Raw genomic sequence first — 8,602 nt, 5'->3', positions numbered from 1 at the left:
AAATACTAGATTATTTCTCACTCTCATTTCTATGTACGCCGCAAAATTTGATTCTAAGTTGAGCAAGTTATTTTAGGAGGAAGGGAATATGGTCTTGGGGTTTAGTTTTGGCAGTTGGGGTTTTCCTTTTATATTATCTCCATCCCACTGTAATTGAAGCTTCATCAATGAGTTAGTGTTGGTGTAGTGAAATTCTACATAATATAACAGATATTTAATATAAAAAATCCGCAGCAACACACATGATGTATTTGCTAAAAACATGTCTACATATTTTGCTCTTCCGCAGCGGCGCGCGGGCATTGTCCTAGTAAATGCCTAAGAGCATCCATAGCACCGTACACGAACCGGTCTTTAAAGGGATTTGGGACGCACATGAAAAAAAGCCACGCCTAGTCGCTCCCACAAACTGATTTCATATCCGGTGTTGCCCAATAGGTTGTCTAGCGTCCCCAAGCCATCCTTGGGCTAGGGGCGCCGGACACGAGTCAGTGGCTGAAGCCACGTAGGATACAGAGAGTCGGGTTCCACATGCTAGTGACATAAACCCATTCCAATCGCCACATTGCCTCCCCTCCTCCTCGAGGCCACTTCCACCGTGCGAAATAGTCAATGCCGTTGCTGCCCATTCTGACGTCGGCCATCGATGAGCCACCTCGCTTACGCCAACCGACCCTACCCCACCGCCTCCTACCTGGCTCCGCTGTCTGTCGTCCATGCAGAAGGTGCAGAGATCTCGCTATCTCTCCTTGCTCACAAGGTGTTTGGCAGTATGCCTATACATGACGACTTTTGTCCATCTCGCCGCCATTTAGCTCATTGATTCATTCCTTTTATTGATTGTAGAACATGGATAGCAAATATGAGATGATTGTGCATACCTTTATGGAGGCTGATGCCAATGCCAAGGCCGTTGAAGAAGAGCACTTCATGCCGCTCTTGTAAAATTACAAGAGGACGAGAACCCCACTCCCAAACGTGGAGGTTCAAGGTGTGGGAAAAATAAATCGAAGGCAACACATGGATGGTCATGTGATTCTCTACACCGGCTATCAACGAAGAATTAACATATACCCCGAAGGATTTCCGCGGACGATTTAGGATGAACAAGGAGTTGTTCATGAAGATACAATATGGTGTGAGAGAATTCGATAACTACTTCGTGATGAATAAAGATGTAGTTGGAATCCCTATTTTATCATCAATTTAGATTTACACTACCGCAATAAGGATGCTTGCATATGAAGTTCGTGGAGATCTAAAATATGAGTACATACGCTGATACGCATGTCTAAGTCCACAACTCAAGAATCCATGTACAAATTCTGCAGGGTAGTGTTTAGAAAGTTTGGTCCACACTATTTGAGAGGACCAAATGCAAATGAGACAACTCATATCATGGCACATAATGAAGTGTGAGGATTTCCTGAGATCAGTGGCGGAGGACAGAAAAAAATTAAGGTTGGGCGAAATCTAGAGTACTAAGAATTTTGCAAAATAAAAAGAAATCTAGAGCATAAGAAAAAGTTGATGCAAAATGTTCAACAATGATGAGTATTTAATCCTATGAATAGAAAACGAGAATGAGGTATAACCCTATAAGGGAAAGCCTGGGCGAGCTGGGACCTGGACACCGGTGAAGATTTCTCCCCAGCCGCCACCGCGCTCTATCGGCGTCGATGCGTCCCTTACTACCGGCGCCGATTTGCCTGCCGGCGCAGTGCTCCTGCGCTCTGCTAGCCGCCAGGGTTCCTGCGCCGCCGCGTCGTCTTGTTTTGATTTCGTGGCTGGGCAATCATGGGTTTCTTTCATGCGGTCGTGGCTTCCCGATCGGTTGAGCCGCACGAAGCTGCACACTGGCCCAGCCCAGTTGGCCCAGTGGAAAAGACTAGTAGCCAACGCCCAACACACCTCATTTTCTTCTCTTTCTATTCCAAAGGCGACACACATAGACTGAGAAATCTCCGGACAAAACACATCGACAAATGAATACATATATACAGGTTTTGCACAAAAATTAAGGTAGGACGGCGCCCAAAGGGGTCCTCCGCCACTGCTTGAGATGCTCGGAAGCATCGATTTCATGAACCGGTTATGAAATAATTGTCCATTTTTCTGGCAAAGGTCTATACAAAGTACATGTGGCGAACCATGACCTCTAGATTTGACACTTTTTGGCATGGCGGGTTCTCACAATGAAATCAACGTGCCACAACGCTCTCTGGTGTTTGCTAGACTTATTGAAGGCCATGCTCTACCTTGAAACTATGAGTTAAATAGACACCAATAAACCAAAAGAGTGCAACCTAGCCGATGGCATCTATCCAAAGTGGTCGATATTTGGGAATACAATCAGGGATCCTCTAGGTGAGAAGAAGTCTCACTTTGCTTTGTGGTAGGAGAGTTGTAGGAAAGATTGGAGCGAGCATTTGGTGTGTAAAAGCTCGATTTGCTATTGTTAGGTATGCTCATGCTCTTACTTGGTCTCAAGAAGAGATGTGTAAGACGATGAATGGTTGCATGATTTTAAACAACATGATCATGGATAGTGAGTGTAAGAATTCAGTCATGGATGATCATCCGTATGATGTCCAGATCCTCTTGTCGAGTTTGATTATCAGGTGCCTACAGATTTTGCGACTTTTCTCATTATGCATGCAAAAATCAGAAACTCATTCTCAATTGCTAAATGATCTTAGAGCATCTCTAACAGAGACTGAACTCACCGAAACTGAAAACGGTGAATTCAGTCTCCCGAAAACGTTTGTTCGGTTGATTTTGCCACTCACGCAGAATAGGAACCGTAAAATAGGAACTGAAAAAACGAAATTAAATTCTCGTGGGAGAATTCATCGATGAACACATATTAGACGATAGTTGTTGCTCCGATTTAGCACCAAACTTTACATAATTTGAACTACGAACCAAAATTAACTAACAACCACAGCCGCGCAAGCTAAATTTGACCAAAATTCGGCCCCGGGGACCTCTACGCGTAGCGGTGGAGGTGGTGGCGGAGGAAGGCCAGGCGGCGGACGCGTCGAGCTCCTGCGCCGGGTCGAGCTCGACGATCTCGAGCATGACGCAGCGGGCGCGTGCCTCCCGACACGCTGCCCCGTACTCATGGACTTGGCGGATGATAACCCACAAGTATAGGGGATCGCAACAGTCTTCGCGGGAAGTAAAACCCAATTTACTGATTCGACACAAGGGGAGCCAAAGAATACTTGAAAGCCTTAACAGCGGAGTTGTCAATTCAGCTGCACCTGGAAACAGACTTGCTCGCAAGAGTTTATCAATAGTAACAGTTTAAAGCAGTAGCAGTAGTGAAATAACAACAGCAGTGTAACAAAGACAGCAGTAGTGATTATAGTAAACAACATGATTAAAATACTGTAGGCACAGGGATGGATGACGGGCGTTGCATGGATGAGAGAAACTCATGTAACAATCAAAGTAGGGCATTTGCAGATAATAATAAAACGGCATCCAAGTACTAAGCAATCCATAGGCATGTGTTCCGTATATAGTCGTACGTGCTCGCAATGAGAAACTTGCACAATATCTTTTGTCCTACCAGCCGGTGGCAGCCGGGCCTCTAGGAAATCTACTGGAAATTAAGGTACTCCTTTTAATAGAGTACCGGAGCAAAGCATTAACACTCCGTGAACACATGTGATCCTCACATCACCGCCTTCCCCTTCGGTTGTCCCAATTTCTGTCACTTTGGGGCCTCGGGTTCCGGACAGCGACATGTGTATACAACTTGCAGGTAAGATCATAAAACAATGCATATCATCATGAAACAATAACATGTTCAGATCTGAGATCATGGCACTCGGGCCCTAGTGGCAAGCATTAAGCATAACAAGTTGCAACAATATCATCAAAGTACCAATTACGGACACTAGGCACTATGCCCTAACAATCTTATGCTATTACATGACCAATCTCATCCAATCCCTACCATCCCCTTCAGCCTACAGCGGGGGAATTACTCACACATGGATGGGGGAAACATGGCTGGTCGATGGAGAGGCGTCGGTGGTGATGATGGCGATGATCTCCTCCAATTCCCCGTCCCGGCGGAGTGCCAGAACGGAGTTTCTGGTCCCGAGACAGAGTTTCGCGATGGTGGCGGCGTTCTGGATGGTTTCTGGCGACTTCGACTTCCCGTCTCGCGTTTTTAGATCGAAACCTTAAATAGTCCAAAGGGGGGCGTCAGAGGCTGGCCGAGGCGGCCACACAGTAGGGCGGCGCGCCCCCCCTCCAGGCCACGCCGGCCTAGTGTGTGGGGACCCTGGGCCTCCCCCAGGCCTGCCCTTCTGGCTCCGTTAATCTTCTGGAAAAATAAGCCCTTTGACATAAATTCCAGGGATTTTCCTGAAAGTTGAATTTCTGCACAAAAACGAGACACCAGGGCAATTCTGCTGAAAACAGCGGTAGTCCGTGTTAGTTGTATCCAAAATACACAAATTAGAGGCAAAACAATAGCAAAAGTGTTCGGGAAAGTAGATACGTTTTGGACGTATCAACTCCCCCACAAGCTTAGCTTATTGCTTGTCCTCAAGCAATTCAGTTAACAACTGAGTGCGATAAAAGAACTTTCACGAACACATTTGTTCATATGATGTAAATATTCTCATGATATGGACAAGTACTTGGGCAATTCATAATAAGATACATGCAGCTAAAATCATCTAATAGCTATGTCAATCATGGAAAAGGTACCAACAAATTAATAATAAGCATCATGAATCATGTCTATCAGCAGGATTGCAATGTTCATAAAAGGATATGATAAAGTGGTATCTCGCTTGCCCGTATTTGTACAGCAAAACATAAATGCCCGGGCACCTCTGAAGTTCATGGAAAGACTAGAAGTAGAGATTGTCAAAGATAAAAGCATCAAAATTATACCACAGTCAATCACATTTTGGGACAAGCATATTATACTAAGAATGACAGTTGTGCTCTCAAGAAAGTGCTCAAAGAAAGGATGATGACTCAATGTAAAAGTAAAAGATTGACCCTTCGCAGAGGGAAGCAGGGATTAACTTGCGCTAGAGCTTTTCATTTTTAAAACAGGAGTAAAATTATTTTGAGAGGTGTTTGTTGTTGTCAACGAATGGTAATGCGTACTCCAACTACCTCGCCAACCAGACTTTCAAGAGCGGCTCCCATGAAGGACGTTATTTCTATCAGCAAGGTAGATCATCCCTCTTCTCTTTTGTTTACACACGTATTTTAGTTTTATTATGGGTGACACTCCCCCCAACCTTTGCTTACACAAGCCATGGCTAACCGAATCCTCGGGTGCCTTCCATCAATCTCATACCATGGAGGAGTGTCTATTTGCGAAATTAAGTTGCTTACTGATGAATCAGGGCGAAACATGTGAAGAGAATTAAGTTTGATTAATTGGGGCTGGGAACCCCGTTGCCAGCTCTTATTATGAAAGTCTGTCAAAAGTAAATGACAAGGTTGAAAGATAAACACCACATACTTCCTCATGAGCTATAAAACATTGACACAAATTGAGAAGCATTTTGAAGGTTTTAAAGGTAGCGCATGAGAATTTACTTGGAATGGTTTGAAATGCCATGCATAGGTATTTATGGTGGACGCTTTGGAATAACTTGGTTTTCAGGGGTTTGGAAGCACGAGCAGCGTTCCCGCTCAGTACAAGTGAAGGCTAGCAATAGACTGGGGAGCGACAATCAAGAGAGCAGTCACTGTCATAATCATTCTTGCGGCAAAATAAATTAACGGAGGCATAAAAGTGATACAAGAACTCTGAGGCAAAGTAAATCATCAAGGCTTAATTGACTTTTGTTCAGTCATATGCATGCGTGAGCATGTGCCAAGTCGATTCGAATGAATTATTCAGAGGAGGATACCACAATGTCATACCTATTTATGAATAAAACAATGCAAGCAAACATCTATGACATGCTACTCATATTAATAAACTGGAGCTAAACATGAGAGATCATGAACTACTAGACTTTCTTAAATGACATATACCTCACATGAACCAACTAAGCATGCTCACATGGATGAGTATATGTACAAAACTGAAAACAAATAGAGTTCATATCAGCCTCTCAGCACAGTCGAATTGTCGTAGATCGTCATTATTGCCTTTCACTTGTGTAGCTTGAATAATATGGAATGAAAACCACGCTCCAGCCACCGAAGACCATTGAACTCCATAATGAACTTTACAAAACCAAAAAAGAACAGCAAATATTTTTGGTGTTTTCGAATTGGAAACAAGAACAAAAGGAAACAAGCAAACAAAGCAAAATCTTTTTGGATTTTCTTATAGCAAACCAACGATAGCAAATAAAGCAATATAAAAGTAAGAAACCAAAATAAACAAATGGTGAAGAGAAACAACAGAAATATTTTTGGTCTTTTTGTGTTTTAGGAAAGAAACAAAGCAAAAACAAGAAAATGAAAACTAGAAGAGTCACATAAACACAAAGCAGCAGGAATTCGTCAAACTTGACAGCAGTACAATAATCGATTTTTAAGAAATTCTTCCGCTGCCCAGCTTGAAAAGTGTTCAACTAATGAAAGTTAGATAACAACCTGGGGAACATGCACAAAAATTGGATTAACAAAATAACGTTCTGACTGTTTTTGAGAATTTTTTTGGTATTAGTCCAGAATCTGTTTTCAGGCAGCACTTCCCCAAATATCATCTCCCTCTTATTAGAAAACCACTTTAAGAAGCTAAACAAATATATACAAGTATCCAGCAACTATAATATGCAGAGAATGAGTGATGCCGGTATACCTCCCCCCAATCTTAGGCTTTTGGCCTAAGTGGAGATCAATCCCATGGTGCCCATGAAGTAGCACCTCCGACGAAGATGGATCCTGTTCCGGGTATGTGCTGGAAGAAGCACCAGGATACATGACGGTGTAGTTGTAGGAGGGATCGGCGTAATCGGAGTCATGCTGCTGGTGGAAGCCATGTATCTTCAGTTGCTCATCCATCTCCTCCTTAGAGCGCGGCCACGGTTTCCTGTGAATACTGAACAAATCTGGCTGCGGCAAAGGGATTTCCCTCTCATCACCGTCAGTAAACAACATTCTATAGACCATATTATCTAAACTAGAGTCAGTTGTAACAAATTGATGACTCTTCATAGCAGCAATATCAAGCCTTATAGGAGTTAATTTCACGTCACTAGGGTCAAGAGGAAGATCTAGATATGCTAAAATGCGTGATGCAATAATTCCTCAAAAAATAGGCCCCTTGTTAGACAAACGGCGAGCAACAAGAGCACCAAGATGATAAGGTGTTTCTCCAGTAAGTGCAGCAATTAAGAAAGCAAGATGATAACTAGAAATATTGCTAGTATTCTCCCTACCAAGAATGCTAGTAGCAAGATAATAAGCGAAATATCTAATGGCAGGGAGTTGAATGTTTCTTATCTTGCCACGCTGAATGGTGCGGCTATCATCATTGGTGATATCTCGATAGAGCTCCAGCAAAGCCTTGGGATTGTCCTCGATCTTCTTCGATGTACCTACAGGGGCAATATCCAATGCAATACAAAAATCCTTCAACTTCATAGTAATAGGATTACCATAGATCCTGAACGCAACTGACGGTTGATATTGCTTGTTGTTGAATTGAAAGCTCTCAACAAAGATTTTAGTTAGCATGTGGTATTAATCCCTCTCATCTCCCATGTAGGTGGTTAAGCCCACATTACTGACGAGGACCAAGAAATCATCCAGCAACCCTGCATTACTCAAAAAGTTATAACATGGAAAAGATGAAGCGTTAGGGACTCCATTGTCCTCTTCGGCTTCGAAGCTTGATGCGAGTTTTTTCGGGAGAGAGAATGAGATGGGAGAAAGAGATGAAGTAGTGGGGCAAGGAGGGCCCCACACAACAGGGTGGCGCGCCCCCTTGCTGGTCGTGCCGGCTGGTGGGGTGCCACCCTGGGGTGCCCCACTGGTCATCCCTAGGTGCTCCCAGGTGCCTCTTCGAAAAATAAGACCAACGGTATAATTTTTGTGAATTTTTGAAAACTTTGAAAAAATGCACATTTCTGGGTATTAAATTTATTATTACTGGGCAGAAAAAGATTTTGAAATCTCTATACAACTAAAGAACTTTGCAAATCAAAAAGTGCTACAGCAAGTAGAACATGTGGAGGAAGAAAGAAATGTTGTTTAGCTCCTCTATGCATATAAAATGTATTTGTTAACAAGGTTGATCAAGTCTTTCCACCAAACAAATTTTACATAGCATAAGAAGAAATAAACCTCAAATCAATCATGTTACCTTGAATTGTATTGATATGGATCCAATCATAATATTTTGATATCCTTCTTTAGGCTCATATATAGGACAATCAATAGCTCCAACTTTGATAGTTCTCACATTAGAAATTGTATTAACTCCACATACTTCATCAATCCTCTTGGGAAAATAAACGGTATGCTCCTTGTCATCAACATTGAAAGTAACTTTTCCTTTATTGCAATCAATAACAGCCCCTGCGGTGTTAAGAAAAGGTCTTCCAAGAATTATAGACATATTATCATCTTCAGGCATTTCCAACACAACAAAATC

This window comes from Lolium perenne, chromosome 6, assembly GCF_019359855.2.
Source record: "Lolium perenne isolate Kyuss_39 chromosome 6, Kyuss_2.0, whole genome shotgun sequence".
Taxonomy (NCBI): domain Eukaryota; kingdom Viridiplantae; phylum Streptophyta; class Magnoliopsida; order Poales; family Poaceae; genus Lolium; species Lolium perenne.
The sequence above is the reverse complement of the archived record's forward strand: the minus strand, read 5'-3'. Positions refer to the sequence as shown.